This window comes from Pogoniulus pusillus, chromosome 4, assembly GCF_015220805.1.
Source record: "Pogoniulus pusillus isolate bPogPus1 chromosome 4, bPogPus1.pri, whole genome shotgun sequence".
NCBI classification, from domain to species: Eukaryota; Metazoa; Chordata; class Aves; order Piciformes; family Lybiidae; genus Pogoniulus; species Pogoniulus pusillus.
Genome location: NC_087267.1, coordinates 711,622 through 732,085, shown reverse-complemented (window position 1 = coordinate 732,085; position 20,464 = coordinate 711,622). Strand labels below are relative to the sequence as shown.

The 20,464-nt window shown below is 47.5% G+C and overlaps 1 long non-coding RNA gene across 1 annotated transcript in view; it reads left to right on the top strand.

Annotated features, from left to right (window-relative positions):
* The window catches only part of LOC135175050 (uncharacterized), a 28,112-nt gene extending 7,904 nt beyond the window's left edge, over window positions 1–20,208 (top strand). The window contains exons 2-3 of the long non-coding RNA XR_010302189.1: window positions 16,229–16,337; window positions 19,365–20,208. This is a non-coding gene — a long non-coding RNA (uncharacterized LOC135175050). The remainder of the gene's footprint in view (window positions 1–16,228; window positions 16,338–19,364) is intronic.
* The last annotated feature ends 256 nt before the right edge of the window (window positions 20,209–20,464 follow it).

Genomic DNA, 20,464 nt, shown 5'->3' with positions numbered 1-20,464 from the left:
TGTACCACAGGTAACAGATTGAAAACTATGAAGTTCAGGTCCTGCAGAGGAATAAAAAAGGTCATCTTGGGTGCCATCACAAAGCACCTACAGGATAGCCAAGGGATCAGGCCCAGCCAGCATGGGTTTAGGAAGGGCAGGTCCTGCCTCACCAACCTGATCTCCTTTTATGATCAGGTTACCCGCCTGGTGAATGTGGGGCAGGCTGTGGATGTAGTCTACTTGGACTTCAGCAAAGCCTTTGACACTGTCTGCCACAAGAAGCTCCTGGCCAAGCTGGCAGATCATGGTTTGGACAGACTCACTCTGTGCTGGATCAAGAACTGGCTGGATGGCAGAGCTCAGAGAGTGGTGGTGAATGGTGCCACATCCAGTTGGCAGCCAGTCACAAGTGGTGTTCCCCAAGGATCAGTGCTGGGCCCAGTCCTGTTCAATATCTTTATTGATGATCTGGACGAGGGCATTGAGTCCAGCATCAGTAAGTTTGCAGATGACACCAAGCTAGGAGCAGGTGTTGATCTGTTGGAAGGTAGGAGAGCCCTGCAGAGGGACCTGGCCAGGCTGGATGGGTGGGCAGAGGCCAATGGGATGAGATTTAACAAGGCCAAGTGCAGGGTTCTGCACTTTGCCCACAACAACCCCAAGCAGTGCTATAGGCTGGGGACTGAGTGGCTGGAGAGCAGCCAGGAGGAAAGGGACCTGGGGGTACTGATAGAGAGTAGCTGAAGATGAGGGAGCAGTGTGCCCAGGTGGCCAAGAGAGCCAATGGCATCCTGGCCTGCATCAGGAACAGTGGCCAGTAGGACAAGGGAGGTTATTCTTCCCCTGTACTCAGCACTGGTCAGGCCACACCTTGAGTACTGTGTCCAGTTCTGGGCCCCTCAATTCAAGAAAGATGTTGAGGTGCTGGAGCATGTCCAGAGAAGGGCAACAAAGCTGGTGAGGGGCCTGGAACACAAATCCTATGAGGAGAGGCTGAGGGAGCTGGGCCTGTTTAGCCTGGAGAAGAGGAGGCTCAGGGGTGATCTTATTACTGTCTACAACTACCTGAAGGGGCACTGTAGCCAGGTGGGGGTTGGCCTCTTCTCCCAGGTAACCAGCAATAAAACAAGGGGACACAGTCTCAAGTTGTGCCAGGGTAGGTATAGGCTGGATGTTAGGAAGAAGTTTTTCACAGAGAGAGTGACTGGCATTGGAATGGGCTGCCCAGGGAGGTGGTGGAGGCACCGTCCCTGGGGGTCTTCAAGAAAAGACTGGATGAGGCACTTAGTGCCATGGTCTAGTTGACTGGCCAGGGCTGGGTGATAGGTTGGACTCGATGATCTTGGAGGTCTCTTCCAACCTGGTTGATTCTATGATTCTATGATTCTATGAATTCAAGTGTGCTAATCACAGACTCAGTCAGGGTTGGAAGGCACCACAAGGAGCAGCCAGTTCCAACCCCCCTGCCATGCCCAGGGACACTCTACCCTAGAGCAGGCTGCACACAGCCTCAGCCAGCCTGGCCTGAAACACCTCCAGCCATGGGGCCTCAACCACCTTCCTGGGCAACCTATTCCAGCCTCTCACCACTCTCATGCTCAACAGCTTCCTCCTCACCTCCAGCCCATGGCAGGGGGGTTGGCACTGGCTGATCCTTGTGGTCCCTTCCAACCCCGACTGCTTCTATGATTGCATGAACTAAACAGATCACCCTAAGAGGACTTTGAGTTCACACTGGCATTATTTCCAGTTAAAGAATCCTTTTTAATGTCTTTGATCTGGAGATCACAAAAGGTAGGTCTCAGTGCAGCAGCATTTCCCATGCTGCAGAGATGTTTTCTCAAATGATAAAGACTGTCAGTGGTATTTTTCATAAGGCCATAGAGGTAAGGATAAAAACGTTCAGTCCTTGCATTGTGGTTTTGCAGAGTACTGCTGACAGAACTCTCTATCTGCTGCTTGTTTGAAACTCCTTCCAGATTTCCAGATAAATTAGATGATTACAGAACAGACCAAGCAAATCAGTAGGACATCTCTCACATCAGGATTTAACATTAATCATTTCCCCTAGATACAGGATGATTCTAATTACCTTAACCTCCTTTGAATTACAGCTAACCAAGCACTAATCAATGCAGAGTTTTAACAGTGGCAGAAAGCTAATCTTCCAAGTGAGCATTTTATACATCCTCCATTAGAAAGAAAAAGAGGGGGAAAAATGTTTCTGACTTTATTTTCCCCTAGAAAATATTCTTACCACTTTAGAGAATCTGTACTCTTCTAGGTTGTTGTTAGAAGAACAATATTCAGTTTATTGCAGCTGTTACAAGCTGCACAGTATTCCTCATCCTTGACCAGACAGTCTTCTTTTAAAGACATTGAGATGTGTTAGAAATAAGGACACTGTGCAGGGTTAACCCTTCTGGAGGAGTTATCACAGTATCACAGTATCACCAAGGTTGGAAGAGACCTCACAGATCATCAAGTCCAACCCTTTACCACAGTGCCCAAGGCTAGACCATGGCACCAAGTGCCACATCCAACCTTGCCTTGAACTGCCCCAGGGACGACGACTCCACCACCTCCCCAGGCAGCCCATTCCAGTGCCCAATGACTCTCTCAGTGAAGAACTTTCTCCTCACCTCGAGCCGAAATTTCCCCTGGTGCAGCCTGAGGCTGTGTCCTCTTGTTCTGGTGCTGGCCACCTGAGAGAAGAGAGCAACCTCCTCCTGGCCACAACCACCCCTCAGGTAGTTGTAGACAGCAATAAGGTCACCCCTGAGCCTCCTCTTCTCCAGGCTAAACAACCCCAGCTCCCTAAGCCTCTCCTCGTAGGGCTTGTGCTCGAGGTCTCTCCCCAGCCTCGTCGCCCTTCTCTGGACACGCTCAAGCATCTCAGTGTCCTTCCTAAACTGGGGGGCCCAGAACTGAACGCAGTACTCGAGGTGTGGTCTGACCAGTGCAGAGTACAGGGGCAGAATGACCTCCCTGCTCCTGCTGACCACACCACTCCTGATGCAGGGCAGGATGCCACTGGCTCTCTTGGCCACCTGGGCACACTGCTGGCTCATGTTCAGGCGGGTATCAATCAGTACCCCCAGATCCCTCTCTGTCTGGCTGCTCTCCAGCCACTCCGACCCCAGCCTGTATCTCTGCATGGGGTTGTTGTGGCCAAAGTGCAGCACCCTGCACTTTGAGCTATTGAACCCCATCCCATTGGACTCTGCCCATCTGTACAGGCGGTCAAGGTCCCGCTGCAGAGCCCTTCTTCCCTCCAGCTCAGTCACCCTGACCCCAGGTGGTCTTCACCCCTCCCCAGGGGTGGGTCTGAACACTACTAGGTGATGGTGCTTAGCCCACTCCTCCTTCCTAAGATCCATAAAAGCAGGAGGACTTGCTGTTTGCTCTCTCTCCCTGCCTGTCTGCCAGCATCACCATTCCTGTGTCCTGCTGCTCTTTGTTTCACCACGTGGCCATCACCCACAAGGCAGACAGAACCACTGCCATCAAATCTGGGTGCATATTTACATGTTGTGTACCTTGTTTTCCCTTCCCTACACCTCTAACCTCCCTGCCTCAAATACCTTTTACTTACTGTTAAACTTTCCTTCTTTTAACTTCCAAAGTGCAGTGAGGTTATTTGGGTCTGCTTTACCTTTCCTCTCTCTCCATCTAATCCCTTTTCTTTGGGAAAGAAGGGGGAAAAGGGAAGGGCATCCTATAAATTGCTATGGGTTCTGTCAACAATATTTGAGTCTCTGGGAAATTTCAATTAGAACCAAGACAGACACCCACGAGGTGGCAGATGAAGTTGCTAAACCACTGTCCCCAACATGTAAAAGTCCTGGCAGACTGCTGAAGGTCCTGCTGACTGGAAAAGGGCAAACATAATGCCCAGCTTCAAGAAGGGAAAAAAGGATGACCCTGGGAACTGCTTACAGAGCAGTCAGTCTCACCTCTGTGCCTGGCAAGATCATGGAGCAGACCCTCCTGAAAGCTTTGTTAGGGCAAATGAAAAACGAGGATGAGGTGATTGGTTGTCACCAGCAAAGGCTTCTCCAAGGGCAAATCCTGCCTGACAAATTCAGTGGCTTTCTATGATGAAGCCACAGCAACAGTGGGCAAGGGAAGGGCAACTGACATTGTCTGCCTGGGCCTGAGTGAGGCATTTGACTCTGTCCCACATGACAGCCTGCTCACCAACCTGGAAACCCATGGATGTGATGGGTGCAGCACTGCTGGGTCAGGAATTGGCTGGGTGGTCACATGCAGAGAGTTGTGATCCAGGGCACAATGTCCACCTGGAGACCAGTGCCAAGTGGCATCCCTCAGGGGTCAGTGCTGGCACAAGTGCTGCTTATATATTCATTCCTTAACTTCCAGCTGGCTACAAGAGTTGAGACTCTTCAGTCTGGAGAAGAGAAGGTTTCAAGGAGACCTTGTAGTAACCTTCCAGTATCTGAAGGGGGCTACAGGAAGGCTGGGGAGGGACTGTTTACAAGGTCTTGTAATGACAGGGTGAGGAGTAATAGGTTTAAACTGGCAGAGGGGAGGTTCAAAGTAGATGTTAGGAAGAAGTTCTTTCCAGTGAGGGTGGTGAGACACTGGCACAGGTTGCCCAGGGAGGCTGTGGCTGCTCCCTGCCTGGAAGTGTTCAAGGCCAGGTTGGATGAGGCCTTGAGTGACCTGTTCTAGTGGGAGGTGTCCCTGCCTATGGCAGGGGGTTGGAGCTGGATGATCCTTGAGATCCCTTCCAACCTTGACCATTCTATGTGTGTAAGATAGTTACTGGGAAGCAATATCTGGCAGCAGTGAACTACCATTTCTGTCTGTTACAAAGTGCTTAGCATTACATATGCAAGTGAGGAAAGCATTATGAAATAAGGAGAGAAAGCACTAAGCATCACCAAATCTTAAAGGAATTTAGAAGTATACATAACAGGTTTTTTCCCTCCACTAATACTTCAGTAACCTTGTCCCAAACCTCCCCAAGGTCAGTGATTGTTCAACTCTCTTGCCTGCAACCAGGAGAGATAAAAAAGCCCCTCGGGTTTTCAAATGCATTTAGAGGCTTAACAGTCTGCTAAACAGCAGTGAGCTCTTGGATAATGTTGTGAATCACAGAATCAGAGTTGTCAGGGCTGGAAGGGACCTCAAAGACTACCCAGTTCCAGCCTCCGTGCTGTGGGCAGGGACACAGTGACAGAACTAAGTTATGTTCTCTTAACATTCTTCTTGCACTCATTTTACCTCATCCAATTTCAGTGTTATTTTTCATGCTCACCTGCTGTGTGCCTGCTGCATGCAGACCCTGAGACAAACACAAATGTTCTGGTGTTTGTAGAATCAGCCAGATTGGAAGAGCCCTTTTGTTCTCCCTTCCATCAAGGAAAGCAATAGAACTACCAATGGATTTGCTTTCATGAGTACCTACCAGTCTTGTGGGCTGCAGGAAGGAAATTCACTGACTTTGAAAGTGGTATCATAGAATCAACCAGGTTGGAAGAGACTTCCAAGATCACAGCTCACAGGATGTTAGGGCTTGGAAGGGCCCCAAGGAGATCATCCAGTCCAACCCCCTGCCAGAGCAGGGCAATACTATCTAACACAGATCACAGAGGAACACATCCAGACAGGCCTGGAAAGGCTCCACAGAAGGAGACTCCACAGCCTCTCTGGGCAGCCTGTGCCAGTGCTCTGGGACCCTTACAGGAAAGAAGTTCCCCCTTGTGTGGAGGCAGAACCTCCTGTGCTGCAGCTTACACCCATTGCTGCTTGTCCTATCCCAGGGAGTAGTGAGCAGAGCCTGTCCCCTCACTCCTGGCCAGCCTTCAGACAAGATCATCCAGTCCAGCCTATCACCCAGCACTGTCCAGTCACCTAGGCCATGGCACTAATTGCCCCATCCAGTCTCTTCTTGAACACCTCCAGGGACAGTGACTCCACCACCTCCCCGGGCAGCCCATTCCAATGGCTCTCCCTTAAATTATTAGCTGAGGTCACAGCTGATCAATTCCCTTGCCCATTAGGATGCCTCTGAAAAGCACAAATATGTTAATGACTGTTGCCTCTATGTGTTTGCCATCAAGATCAGGTTGACTCAGGTGGAGTCACCATCCCTGGAGGTGTTCAAGCAAAGCCTGGATGAGGCACTTAGTGCCATGGTCTGGTTGACTGGATAGGGCTGGGGGATAGGTTGGACTGGGTGATCTTGGAGGTCTCTTCCAACCTGGTTGATTCTGTAAGATGCTTCTCATCTATTGCCACATTACCTTCAGAGCTTTCTGTTTCCTTTAAACCCTCCCTTTTGTTCTGCTGCACAGTTAATTAAATGCAGCTAAAACAGCAGAATGGAGCTGATTAATTTATCAGTGCCACACAGGGGCTGGAAATAGCCTCCAGGCAATGCATTTTTACTATCTCCTTTGGATAATAAAGCATTCATACAGTGATGTATTGACTTAACCTCACACATGTCGTTGAGTAACCTCTCTTACAATATGCAAAGCCCCTTTCTGAGACACCACAGAGCATGCTTTCAGCGTGCTACACAGGAGTTTCAGCCACGTGGCTCCCATAAAGATCAGGTCTCTGAATATTCATACAAACCTTTAAGGTCTTGCCTTTATTTCAGCACTTACTGCATAACTTTATAGCCCAGGTAGCATTTTCAGCCCCCAGGATTGCTTCCTATGTGTGTAGTCTCCTGTTTGACTCTTGCTTGTATTCCTTTCCCAGAAAAGAGCAATAGTTCCCTCTGCCTGCAGGCTCCTTCTAAATCATTCCATGGTTTGAGACTGCATTCTGGAGCCACTAGTACAAGAGGGCTATGGATGTGCTGGAAGGTGTCCAAAGAAGGACCATGAGGATGACCAAAGGCTGGAGCACCTCTGCCATGAGGAAAGACTGAGGGAGTTGGGGCTGTGCAGTCTGGAGAGGAAAAGGCTCCAAGGAGACCTTACTATGACCTTTCAGTATGTTAAGGTGGCCTACAGGAAAGCTGGGGAGGGACTTTTTAGGCTGTCAGGGAGTGACAGGACTGGGGGGAATGGAACAAAGCCGGAAATGGGTAGAGTCAGACTGGGTGTTAGGAATAAGTTCTTCAGTATGAGGGTGGTAAGACTCTGGAACAGGTTGCCTAGGGAGGTGGTGGAAGCCTCATGCCTGGAGGTATTTAAGGCCAGGCTGGATGAACCTGTGGACAGCCTCATGTAGTGTGAGGCTCCTCCTCTCCAAGCTAAAGAGCCTTAGCTCCATCAGCCTTTCCTCAGCAGGAAGATGTTCCACTCCCTTCAGCATCCTTGTGGTTCTGCAGTGGATTTTTTCAAGCAGTTCCCTGAGGTCCTCACCAGGGCAGAGTAGAGGGGGAGGAGAACCTCTCTTGACATACTAACCACAGCCCTTCTAATACACACTAGAATGCCATTGGCCTTCTTGGCCACCAGACCACATTGCTTGCTCATGGTCAACCTCCCTTCCTCCCTGAGGGCCCTCTCTCCTTTACAGCTCTCCAGCAGATCAGTCCCCAGCCTATACTGATCTCTGGGGCTGTTCTTCCCGAGGTGCAAGACTCTACACTTGTCCTTGTTGAACAGTTTCTCCCTGCCCAGCTCTCCAGTCTGTCCAAGTCTCATGGAATAGCAGCACAACCCTCTGCTGGGGCAGCCACTCCACCCAGCTCTGTGCCATCAGCACCTTTGCTGACAGTGCACTCTGCCCTCAACCAGGTCACTGATGAGTATGTCAAACAGTAATGGTCCCACTACTGACCCTGAGGGACTCCAGTAACTACAGGCCTCTGGGGAGACTCTGTCCCATTGACCACAAGTCTCCTTCAGCCAGTTCCCATCCACCTCACTACCTGATCATCTAGGCTGCAGTGCCTCAGTTTAGCCCAAAGGCTGCTGTGGCAGACAGTGTCAGATGCTCTACTGAAATCAAGATAAACCACAGCTTCTGCTCTACCATCATCTCTCCACCTGCTTACATGCTTGCAAAAGGCTATCAGTTGGTCAAACAGGACTCCCCTTGGTAAAACCATGCTGGTTGCTCCTAATGACCCTCTTGTCCTTGGCACGCCTGAGGACAAGTGCCAAGAATAAGTATGCTGACATCTTTTAGGGGTATGTGTACTGAGCTGTGAAATACAAAATGGTATCCAGGGTAAGGAAAGTGATGCCAGGAATTTCTTCCTTGGCTTACATGCCAGTGGTCTGCCAGGCAGATCTACAGGCTTCTGCACTAAGTAAACAGCATCAGCAAAGCAAGTCAGTGTCTAGTTTCTACACAGCAAGGCTCATGTGATAGGCTTAAACGAGGTTTTCCTCGCATTAGGAAGGTGGCTATATTTGGGAGAGTCTCATGGAAACACAGTTTCATTTAAGGCAATTACTGCCTCAGCACTTTCTATTTCAGATGAAGGAGTCTCTGTGTGATATCTAAGAATGTGATAGTAGAGAGACTGACTTCCAGTAAAGACTGTCACTGCTGACCCACATGGCTCATAACAGCCACTAAAACCACAGAGTTTTCCACGCTGTGTTGGGAGAATTAATGTGATTAAAGACAAGGAGAATGTAGCTTCAATGTAGCTATACTTAGCTGTGATGGTTTGGGGGTTACCCCACCCCCCCACACTTTTGTATTTGCCCCAGCTAACTCAGACGGACCCTGGGAATATAGATGAAGCAATTTATTTACAGCTAGCAGAATTTACAAGCAGCTATTTACAATATATACAGTTATATACAATTATATACAGAAATATACAAAGGATAAACAATACAAAAGCACAACTCCCCTCCCAGAAACCTAAGTCCCCAGGAGGGGCTCTCAAACCACCCCAACACCTCCCCCCGGCCCCTCTCAACCTTACCCCAGTTCTCAGGAAGAAAAGAGGTGCAGCCAAGAGGTTAGGGAGCAGGGTTAGTAGGAGCAGGGTTAATGAGATGTGACCAGGTCTAAGGCAAAAGCAAGAGTGAGAAACAAAATGGAGAAAAAGTCTTCCTTCTTCCCAGAGTTCTCAGCGTGACTGTGAGAGAAGTAGACACAATTGTTTTTCATTTCACTGCCCGTTATCTAGTTCTTCTACCAAAACATTCCAGCTTGCTTCAAACTAGCACAATCCACCCCTTGTCTACTTCGCTCAGAGTATCGCTGAGAATAATCCAATCTAATCTAAACCAATATTTACAATAAAACTATATATACAAGTTCAGTTCACACTTCAATCAGATGTGGGTGATTCAAAAGCTCAGAACAGGGACTCCCAGATGATGTTGGGTTCGTGCTCACGTACTGTAGATTCTATTGTAGATTCTCTCAGTGTTGGGCGCCGATGTTACCTGGAACAGAAAACTCCTAACAGTTTGAATTTAAACTCTCTCAGCTAAGGTTAAATTTCTTTGTGGAATACACTGGATTTCACCATTCTCCTGCATTACCCAGTATGTATGACCAGGACCTTCAGCAGATACCACCCCTCGGACAGGTTTCCCTTCGCCCGAAGGAGAAAATACCCAAACAGTTTTCCCTAACAGATTCTTTTCACGTACAACAGGAACTTTATCACCGTCTACTGTTTGGACCAAATCTGATTGTGCAGGTCCTGCTCTGTTTACTGAACCTCTACTATTTACCAACCAGGTAGCTTGTGCTAAATGTTTGTCCCAGTTTTTTAGAGTTCCACCCCCCATAGCTTTTAGGGTGGTTTTCAGCAAACCATTGTAGCGTTCAATCTTCCCTGAAGCTGGTGCATAGTAGGGTATGTGATAGATCCATTCAATACCATGCTCTTTGGCCCAGTTTTTCACAAGATTGTTCTTGAAATGAGTACCATTGTCTGACTCAATTCTCTCTGGAGTTCCATGTCTCCACAAGATCTGTCTCTCCAAACCAACAATGGTGTTACGTGCAGTAGCATGTGGAACTGGATAGGTTTCCAACCATCCAGTGCTGGCTTCTACCATTGTTAGCACATACTGCTTGCCAGAACGAGATCGAGGTAAAGTGATGTAGTCAATCTGCCAGGCTTCACCATATTTGTACTTTGACCATCTCTCACCATACCATAAGGGCTTGATTCGCTTAGCCTGCTTAATAGCAGCACAAATGTCACAGTCATAGATGACTTGGGTGATAGCGTCCATGGACAAGTCAATTGACCTATCGCGAGCCCATCGGTATGTTCCATCTCTGCCTTGATGTCCAGATGAATCATGGGCCCACCGAGCTAAGAACAGCTCACCTCGGTGTTTCCAATCAAGGTCAATGTCAAGTTCAGAGTTGGTATCAGCTTGAGCAATCTTAACAGCTTGATCTGCCTTCTGATTATGTTGATGTTCCTCAGTTGCTCTGCTCTTAGGCATGTGTGCATCTACGTGCCGCACCTTCACTGGAGTTTTCTCCAGCCGTGCATCAATGTCCTGCCATAGATCAGCACACCAAATAGGCTTTCCTTTCCTCTGCCAACCATTCTTCTTCCAGTCCTTCAGCCAACCCCATAGAGCATTGGCTACCATCCACGAGTCGGTGTAGAGGTAAAGGATAGGCCAACTTTCACGTTCAGCCACATCAAGAGCAAGTTGAACAGCTTTTACCTCAGCGAACTGACTGGATTCTCCTTCTCCATCTTTCGTTTCGGTAACTCTCCTGGTTGGACTCCAAACCGCTGACTTCCATCTTCGCTTGTTCCCAACAAGACGACAGGAACCGTCTGTGAACAAAGCATAGTTCTTTTCCTGATCAGAGAGATCACCATAGGGAGGAGCTTCCTCAGCACGAGTTATTTTCTCCTCTGGAGGTTTGGAACAGTCTGTGCCTTCCGGCCAGTTGGTGATCACCTCCACCAGACCAGGTCGGTCAAGATTACCCATTCGTGCTCGTTGGGTTATCAAAGCCATCCATTTAGACCAGGTTGCATCTGTGGCATGATGTGGTGATGAACCTTTGCCCTTGAACATCCAGTTAAGAACTGGCAGTCTAGGAGCTAAAAGCAATTGTGACTCAGTTCCAATCACTTCAGAAGCTGCTTTCACTCCTTCATAGGCTGCTAGAATCTCTTTCTCTGTTGCAGTGTAATTTGTCTCTGAACCTCTGTAACAACGTCCCCAGAAACCAAGTGGACGACCACGTGTCTCATTTGGAGCTCTCTGCCAAAGACTCCAAGTTGGACCATTGTCACTGGCAGCCGTGTACAGAATGTTTTTAATGTCCGGACCAGATCTCACAGGTCCTAAGCCCACTGCATGGACTACTTCTCGCTTAATTTGATCAAAGGCTGCTTGTTGTTCAGGTCCCCACTCGAAATTGTTTCTCTTACGAGTCACATCATGCAGAGGTTTGACAATCTGACTGAAACCAGGAATGTGTAGTCTCCAAAATCCCACCACACCAAGGAAAGAAAGTGTGTCCTTCTTACTGGTGGGAACTGCCATGGTAGAGACTTTGTTGATCACATCCTGAGGAATGTAACGGCGACCATCCTGCCACCGCACTCCCAGAAACTGAATTTCTCTGGCAGGTCCTTTGACCTTGTCTCTCTTAATGGCAAAACCTGCTTGCAACAGAATGTCAATGATTTTGTTACCTTTCTCGAAGACTTCCTCAGCAGTTTGGCCCCACACAATGATGTCGTCGATGTACTGGATGTGCTCTGGAGCTTTACCTTTCTCCAGTGCATTGTGGATGACTGAGTGACAGATGGTTGAGCTGTGTTTCCACCCCTGAGGCAAACGATTGAACTGATACTGGATTCCTCTCCAGGTGAATGCAAACTGAGGCCTGCACTCCTTTGCTATGGGAATAGAGAAGAAAGCATTAGCAATGTCTATGGTTGCATACCATTTAGCCTCCTTCGATTCCAGCTCGTACTGGAGTTCCAGCATGTCCGGCACAGCTGCACTCATGGGTGGCGTCACCTCGTCGAGGGCACGAAAGTCAACTGTCAGTCTCCAGTCGCCCGTAGGTTTGCGCACAGGCCAGATGGGACTGTTGAAAGGTGAATGAGCTTTCTCGATGACAGCCTGACTCTCCAATTGACGAATCAGCTGATGAATGGGCAACAAAGAGTCACGGTTAGTTCTGTACTGCCTATGATGAACAGTTTGAGTTGCAACTGGCACTTCCAGGTCCTCTATGTTATGATGTCCCACAACTGCAGATTCATCAGAAAGTTCAGGTCTAATGGACAATTTCAATTTATCATCCTCAATCTCTACAGATGCTATTCCAAAAGCCCATTTGTGACCCTTAGGATCTTTGAAACAACCTTGTCTCAAAAAGTCAATTCCCAAAATGCAAGGCGCATCAGGACCAGTTACAATAGTATGTGTCTTCCACTCTTTACCAGTTAAACTGATCTCAGCCTGTACCTTAGTTAACTCTTGAGATCCACCAGTGATTCCAAAGATAGAAATGGACTCTGTCCCTTTACAATTTGATGGCAATAAAGTACACTGAGCACCTGTGTCAACTAAAGCCCTGTATTTCCGAACTCTTGAACTGCCAGGCCACCTAATGAATACATTCCAATAGATTCGGTTCTCTCCACTATCCCTTTCCTCCTCCTGGCTGGAGGCAGGGCACCCCTAATGCTGAACATGGCATGTGGGGTGTACACAGTGATTTGTGGTGTTGTGAGAGGAACTGCAACTGTTGGAACAATTGCAGTTGCTCTCGGGAGCTGAAGAAGTGACAGCTACTTTCCTGGCATTATTGCCTCTGTTTCTGCCACTCTGCAGTTCCCTGACTCTCTTTGAAAGAGCTGAAGTAGGTTTACCATCCCATTTGTTCATGTTCTCACCGTATGTGTCACGCAGAAGTATCCACAGTGACGCACGTGATTGCTGCTGTCTGGGTGGAATTTGTCTCCTCCTGGGCTGGAATTGCCTTGCAGGAGGTGGGCGTCTGTTCCTGACTGCAGAAACATTCACCCATTCAGATGATGCAGGAATGGTATCCTTGACCAGATTGGAAATTGAGGTTGTAAGATCCTCCTTCAGTTCTTTCATGCTCTCCTTAATGCCATCTCTAATACCATCTTTAAGCTCTGTAGTCATAGTCTTTATGGCACAGATTATACCAGAATGTGACAAGCTGTCCTCAATCTGCCTGAGCTGATCAGTGAATTCACCAACAGTGAAAGATCTTCCATTATCACTCCTTGATAGAAACTTACTGGCCATGATGTTAGCATAGGATGAAGGAGCAAGCTTAATCAGCTTCTTCATGAGACCTGTTCCCAAAGGAATATCGTCAGGCTCATGAGTGCCATGATCTCCATAAAGCACTTCCTTCACAGCAAACTCCTTCAGAAGCTTAATTCCCTGCTCAACGGTGTTCCACTTCTTGGCAGCCCATGGCAAATCATCTCGGGAAGGATATCTCATAGCCACAGCCAACAGAAGGCGTGTCCACAAGCTAACCCTACCAAGAGGACTTGCCAGGTGTTTGTCCACTCCACTCTCCTTAGTGAGTGGTCCCAGCTGCTTGGCAGACTTGTCTCCTACCTGCAGGGCATTAGCACCAATGCCACGGCATCTCACTAGCCAGCTTAGGATTGGCTCACCTGATTCCCTTGTGTATTCCTTCCTAACTTCCCTGACCTCTCTGAGTGGATCCTTGGAGCCTTGGATGTCATCTTCCTCCTCTTCCTCCTGTTGTTCTGGTGGTGCCGGGCCTAACACAATCTTCCTCATAGCATTCCTAAACTCATGGGAACCATCCTCTCTCCTGGCAGCTAACCTCACAGCACTCCTCTCACTTGAGTATTGTTGTCTCAGCACATCTACAAGGTCTCGCAGACTTACTGTCTCATCCTCCTCTTCTTGCTGATCACCAGAGGTCCCCTGTCTTACATCCTCCTGCGAACCACTCTTTGTCTTAGCTTTTGCCTTAGCAGGTGCCAGAAGGGCCTGAGCAGCAACAGACTTGGATGTGTCTGCTGGAGGGTTTGAATCTTTAGGAGTCTGACTTGGAGGGTTTGAATTGGCTGAGCTGGTGTCATTAGGATTTGGACTGACTGGGCTAGCGTTACCAGCATTAGTAGTAGTATTAGCATTAGTGGGATTATTTGCCTGTCCTCCTGGGATGCCTGCCAACCCTGATTTGTTTTCATTTTTACTAGGAACATTCTGATTTTGGGTACCTGCCTGTCCTCCTGAGGCTCCTGCTGAACTCTGTGGCTTGTTTTGGTTATCCTTATCATTGTTTACGTTATTGGCAGGAACATTGGCTGTGTTCCCAGCACTTGGAGAAGGAGGGGCAGAGGCTGGCAAGGGGGAAGCTGATAACTGTGTTCCCTTGTTTTGCTGTGAAAGAGACTGCTTCTGAGACACAGAATTTTTCCTAGCTCTTACAGAAACTGGTTTTGAATTTTTCACCAATAATGCCAAAATTAATATGAATATTAAAATCATGAGGCAAATATTAAAAATTGTGAGAAGAAAAACAGTTTTACACGAGCATGTACCTATGCAAACAGTTGGAATTCCTGTCTTTGGCTGAATAACTCTCATTAGAGCCATATTTAAAGCAGAATTTCCATTGATTGTCACATTATTGACCAGAGCTCCTGTAATGTCCTTGGTAATATTCTCAGAGATATTAAAACCAGCATAACCAAGAATAAAATCACCCCAGCTCCAGAACATGTCTGAAACCTTAGCTTTAGCCTTATTATAAGCCAGATCAATGAAATAAGCAACAATTTTACCTTTTAACCAACTAAATGCCAAGAAAACAAAACCAGACCAGAGCAATGCACCAACCAAATACAATAGCTGCTTGATTAGCTTCATCTTAATTCCCAGAGCTAATTTCCAGTCTCTCAAAAATATCTAGCCCCACGTTGGGAAAGCCAATTAAAAAATGTGATGGTTTGGGGGTTACCCCACCCCCCCACACTTTGTATTTGCCCCAGCTAACTCAGACGGACCCTGGGAATATAGATGAAGCAATTTATTTACAGCTAGCAGAATTTACAAGCAGCTATTTACAATATATACAGTTATATACAATTATATACAGAAATATACAAAGGATAAACAATACAAAAGCACAACTCCCCTCCCAGAAACCTAAGTCCCCAGGAGGGGCTCTCAAACCACCCCAACACCTCCCCCCGGCCCCTCTCAACCTTACCCCAGTTCTCAGGAAGAAAAGAGGTGCAGCCAAGAGGTTAGGGAGCAGGGTTAGTAGGAGCAGGGTTAATGAGATGTGACCAGGTCTAAGGCAAAAGCAAGAGTGAGAAACAAAATGGAGAAAAAGTCTTCCTTCTTCCCAGAGTTCTCAGCGTGACTGTGAGAGAAGTAGACACAATTGTTTTTCATTTCACTGCCCGTTATCTAGTTCTTCTACCAAAACATTCCAGCTTGCTTCAAACTAGCACATTAGCACTAGTACTTTGGCAGATAAATGAAGGATTGACCTATGCAAAGTCTTACCCTTAGCTTATCTAAAATCATGGAGTTAGGAGAAGTCCCTTCCTTAACCTTCCAGCTACACGTGGAGAGCAGCCCTGAGCAGAGGGACCTGGGGGTGCTACTGGAGAAGCTCAACAGGAGCCAGCAGTGTGCACTTGCAGCCCAGAAAGCCATGCAGAAGCTGGGCTGCAGCAGCAGAAGTGTGACCAGCTGGGCCAGGGAGGTGATTCTTCCCCTCTGCTGTGCTCTGCTGAGACCCCACCTGGAGTACTGCATCCAGCTCTGGAGCCCCCATTACAAGAAGGAGGTGGAGATGCTGGAGTGTGTCCAGAGCAGGACCAGGAGGATGCTCAGAGGCTGCAGCAGCTCTGCTGTGAGCACAGACTGAAAGAGTTGGGGCTGTGCAGGCTGGAGCAGAGGAGGCTCCCAGGTGACCTTCTTGTGGCCTTCCAGGATCTGAAGGGGGCTACAAAAAAGCTGGGGAGGGACTTTTTAGGCTGTCAGGGAGTGACAGGCTTGGGGGGGATGGAGCAAAGCTGGAGGTCGGGAGAGTGAGGCTGGAGGTGAGGAGGAAGTTGTTGAGCAGGAGAGTGGTGAGAGGCTGGAATGGGTTGCCCAGGGAGGTGGTTGAGGCCCCATGGCTGGAGGTGTTTGAGGCCAGGCTGGCTGAGGCTGTGTGCAGCCTGCTCTAGGGTAGGGTGTCCCTGGGCATGGCAGGGGAGTTGGAACTGGCTGCTCCTTGTGGTCCCTTCCAACCCTGCCTGATTCTATGACCTTGATCCTGACTGACAATCAGTAATTGGGTGGTCCTCTTTGTTACACAGATGATGTGAAATCTCTGATGACACTGGAGCTGAATAGCACAGAATATAGTGAGCATATGGGAGAGGATGCTGGAAAGCAACCTGAAATAACTAAGCCTGAGTTCAGGAGGTAAAAAAGCTGTTATGACAAGATTCAATTACTCTTTATCCCAGGTAACAGAGTTTGAGGGAATTATATAATTTGTGGTTGTGGCAATTCCTGTCTCTGGCTTTAATAGAATGTGCCTGAAAAATGGCTCTTAGCCTAACCTATTTTCTGCCATTCAACCACAGCAGAAATCAGCTCTGCCTTAGTTTGTAATGAAATTAGGTGGTGGAGGAGGGAGTCTTTTAAAATTAGTCCTGCAGCCTCCTTCCTTGCAAAACAGTGTTGGTTATTTATGCATCTTGAATACATCAAGGTGTGCTCTGCCAACTAACAGCTTTCTGGTGTCTGCACAAAGAGAGAGGCTGCATTTGCGCTGCTGAGGTTGTTTGAAGTTCAGTCAAATGCATGGATTTGAGGAGAGTGACCCAGACTTCAGATGTGAAAAGCAGCAGAACATGTACAGTTCAGCCCAGAGCATAAGGGATGGAAACATTCCCCTCCTGTTCCCACTTGCCTGAGAATATGCAGATGTAAACTACATCAAAACCAGAGGAGAAAAAAGGTTGTGGGGAGTGTGGGATAGATGGGAATCTGTAGTACTCTCAGCTAAATGGACACCCACACCTTCTGTCTTTATTTTTTAAGACAGGAAAATAGAATTTGTTTTATTTTAAAAGTGGGTCTGAGAGAGCACCTGGTGAACAAACTTCCATACATAAACAGGCACTAAAAACTTTGTTTGATCCAGCCCACACCTGCAACCTTTGAATGAAATGGAGTCAAGTTAAGTGGAGATTTTTAATTGAAGGGGAACAAACTAGTTCACTATCAGCTATGCTAATAAAACAGTAAATCAGATGAAACCAGTTAAAAGGAAGCCAGGGAGGTTCAGTGGTGATTGGTCACCTGTGAGGGTTGGGATTATGCTGGAGAAGGAAACGGAATAAGGATTTAAGTAAAAGGGGTTTGGAAAGAAGGAGCTTGCAGGCATCAGCAAAAGGAATCTCCTTTCCAAATCAAAAGCACATTTTCAGGCAAGGCTGCTATTCCTCGTGGCAGGAGTATCTCCACCCTCATTAATGGACACCTGTAGTAGTTACAGTCAATCCTTGTGCTGGTTTTTGAGGATACGTCTGTCTTAACTCAGCTCCATGCATTTATTGCTCCCAGGAGTCATTCTTTACCACTATAACAATCCCAAGGGATAGGCTGGATGTTAGGAGGAAGTTGTTGGCAGAGAGAGTGATTGGCATTGGAATGGGCTGCCCAGGGAGGTGGTGGAGTCGCTGTGCCTAGAGGTGTTCAAGCAGAGACTGGATGGGGCACTTAGTGCCATGGTCTGGTTGATTGGCCAGGGCTGGGTGCTAGGTTGGACTGTGTGATGGTTTGGGTGTTCCCTGTCCCCCCTACTCTTTGGAAAATCCCCCAGACTAGGCTCAGCTCTGGAAATGGAATGAAGCTTTATATTCACAGCTTAGCACAAGATACAAGCAGGTAGTTACAATCTCTACAGCTACAGACAGAAGTATACAAGTTAAAAGGTAATGCAGAAGCACAGCAGCCCTCCCAGAAACCTGAGTCCCCAGGAGGGGCTCCCAACCTCCCTAACACCTTTCCTCTACCTTCCCTAAAACGTTGCCTTATATTTAAGGTAGTTTGGAGGGTTGGCCAGGGGGGTTAGGAAGCAGGTGGATTAGTCACACAGACAGCAGGTTAGGTTAGACAAGTTCAGCCCAAAGCCCAGGCAGCGACTCCCTTATCTATGTTTGTGTTCTTGTTCTTATCCATCTCAGCAAGCCTATGAGTGCAGCAGCCATCACCTCTGTTTCCTTTTCACAGCCTGTCATCTAATTTCTCTCACCAAAACATCCCAGCTAGTTTCAAAGCAACACAGACTGAATGCTCTTGGAGGTCTCTTCCAGCCTGGATGTTTCTATGATTCTATGGCAGGACAGACAGGCCCAGTCACAGCAGATCTACCAGTTCAGGCTGACAGTTGCAAAGAGGAACATCCCTTTAGCATTGAAATTCAAGTCTAGACCATTTTAAAAGGGGGATGTAGCTCTTTATGAGGACTACATTTTCCATCCTGTGTTGTACAAACCTGATTCTGACCTCTGCAGTGCCAAAGCTCAACCACAAAAATAGTAGCTTGTACCTAATGTCACATTAGAAAGCATCCAGTAGCAAACATTACTAACATTACTCTTCAGGCCTCCCTGTGTTACGTGTCACTGTGTCAAAGGGTACTAAGGCTTACAACAGTAATGCAGTAGTTGCTATTCCAGTTTGCTCTAAATGGGTATGCACACAAAAGGGTTTTGTATTTTGATCATCAGAAACTTGGGTTTTGTTGGTTTGGGTTTGTTTTAACCCAAAGCAAAGCTCTTACAGCAAAGCATAAGGAATAAATTTCACAGCTCTTAGTTTTTGGTGTATTTTTCCCTGACATGTCCAGTAATTATTCCTGGATGGCAAATCACAGATTATTTATTTTTTCCATACCCTATGATTGTTGAATTATTAACATTTCTAATTGTAAATCTCCTCAAAATTAAATTTTACAGGACTGGCACCAGAAGAGTTATTACAGAATGCAAGAGATGTCTAACTTAAAATGGAAACTACATTTTTTCCCACTTTCTTTGCCTTAACTTTAAGCCAATTTCCTATGCACGTAGTTCTTCCATGACAGCAGCTCTGGGTAAGCTTTTGTCACAAATCATAGAATCGTGAATGAGCCAGGGTGGAAGAGAACTCCAAGCTCAGCCAGTCCAACCTAGGACCCAGCCCTGGCTAATCAACCAGACCATGGCACTAAGTGCCTCATCCAGGCTTTGCTTCAACACTTCCAGGGATGATGACTCCACCACCTCCCTGGGCAGCCCATTCCAATGCCAATCACTCTCTCTGACAACAACTTCCTCCTAGCATCCAGCCTGCTCAACCCTCAGCCTGTCCCAGTCTGGCTGAATGGCAGCACAGCCACTCCACCCAGTTTGGTGTCTTTAGCAAGCTTGCTAACAGTCCCTCTGTTCCTTCATCCAGGTCACTGATGAATGTATTGAACATAACTGGTCCCAGTACTGGCCCCAGTGGGACCCCACTAGTCCCAGGCCTCCAACTAGACTCCATCCCACTGACCACAACTCTCTGGCTCTTTCCTTCAACCAGTTCCCAATCTACCTCACTACCTGATCATCATACCAGAGGCCTAGTGTGTTCCTAGGCTGTTATCAGAATGATTCCTGTGGATGGATTTCTTGCTAACAGGGGACATGAATTGATAACCATGAGCAAGCTGTGCTGCGGAGTGCCCTTGAGCCCATCCCGCAGGCAGGAACTGAGGCGGTGAAGCAAACCCCCACGTCCAGCTGCAGGAGGCAGGGTCTGCTGGCCACAGGGGGCTGACCCTACAGGTTGTTTATATAAGCTCAACCTATCTGCACCTCACACATAGCCTTAAGCCTACCTGTAGCTTCCACATGTACCAATCTTGACTAAGCTAGCTCTGCACAGCTTCCCTAAGTTAGCATATAGGTCGCTGTATCACTGCAGTAAACTGCAGAACAGCAACTTAACCATACTGCTGTCACAATTGTTACTCTGGGTGCAGTGCTGGCAGACTACCATTGGGAGCTGTACTACTTCAAGAGAAACGTTCCACATTCTCTCCAAAAAGCAGTAAGAAATGAAAAGAAGACACAGCCTTCCTCTGCCTCCTACTTTTGACCAAAATTCTGTAGAACTATTACTACGTACATTATGGTTTTATATTCCAGTAGTTACTCACAGTGAGTAACAACAGAAATGAGTCATTGTAGGATTCCTGTAACAACAGAAATGAGTCATTGCAGGATTCCTATAACAACAGAAATGAGTCATTGCAGGATTCCTATAACAACAGAAATGAGTCATTATAGGATTCCTAACCTTGGCTAGAAAGTTTCTGAATTCAAGAGGACAGCTTTGCCCTCTATAAATTGTCTTCAGCGACAGCAGCGTTTGAAGTTACGTTTCCACCTTTAGACCTCCAAGAGGCTAAAACAGGAGAGAGCAGAACAGAAAAGAACCATGGAAACTTATTTTCTACAATTAATTGTAGAGTTGTTAAGGATAAGAGTTCCCAAACTCTGCTCCTGGAACTA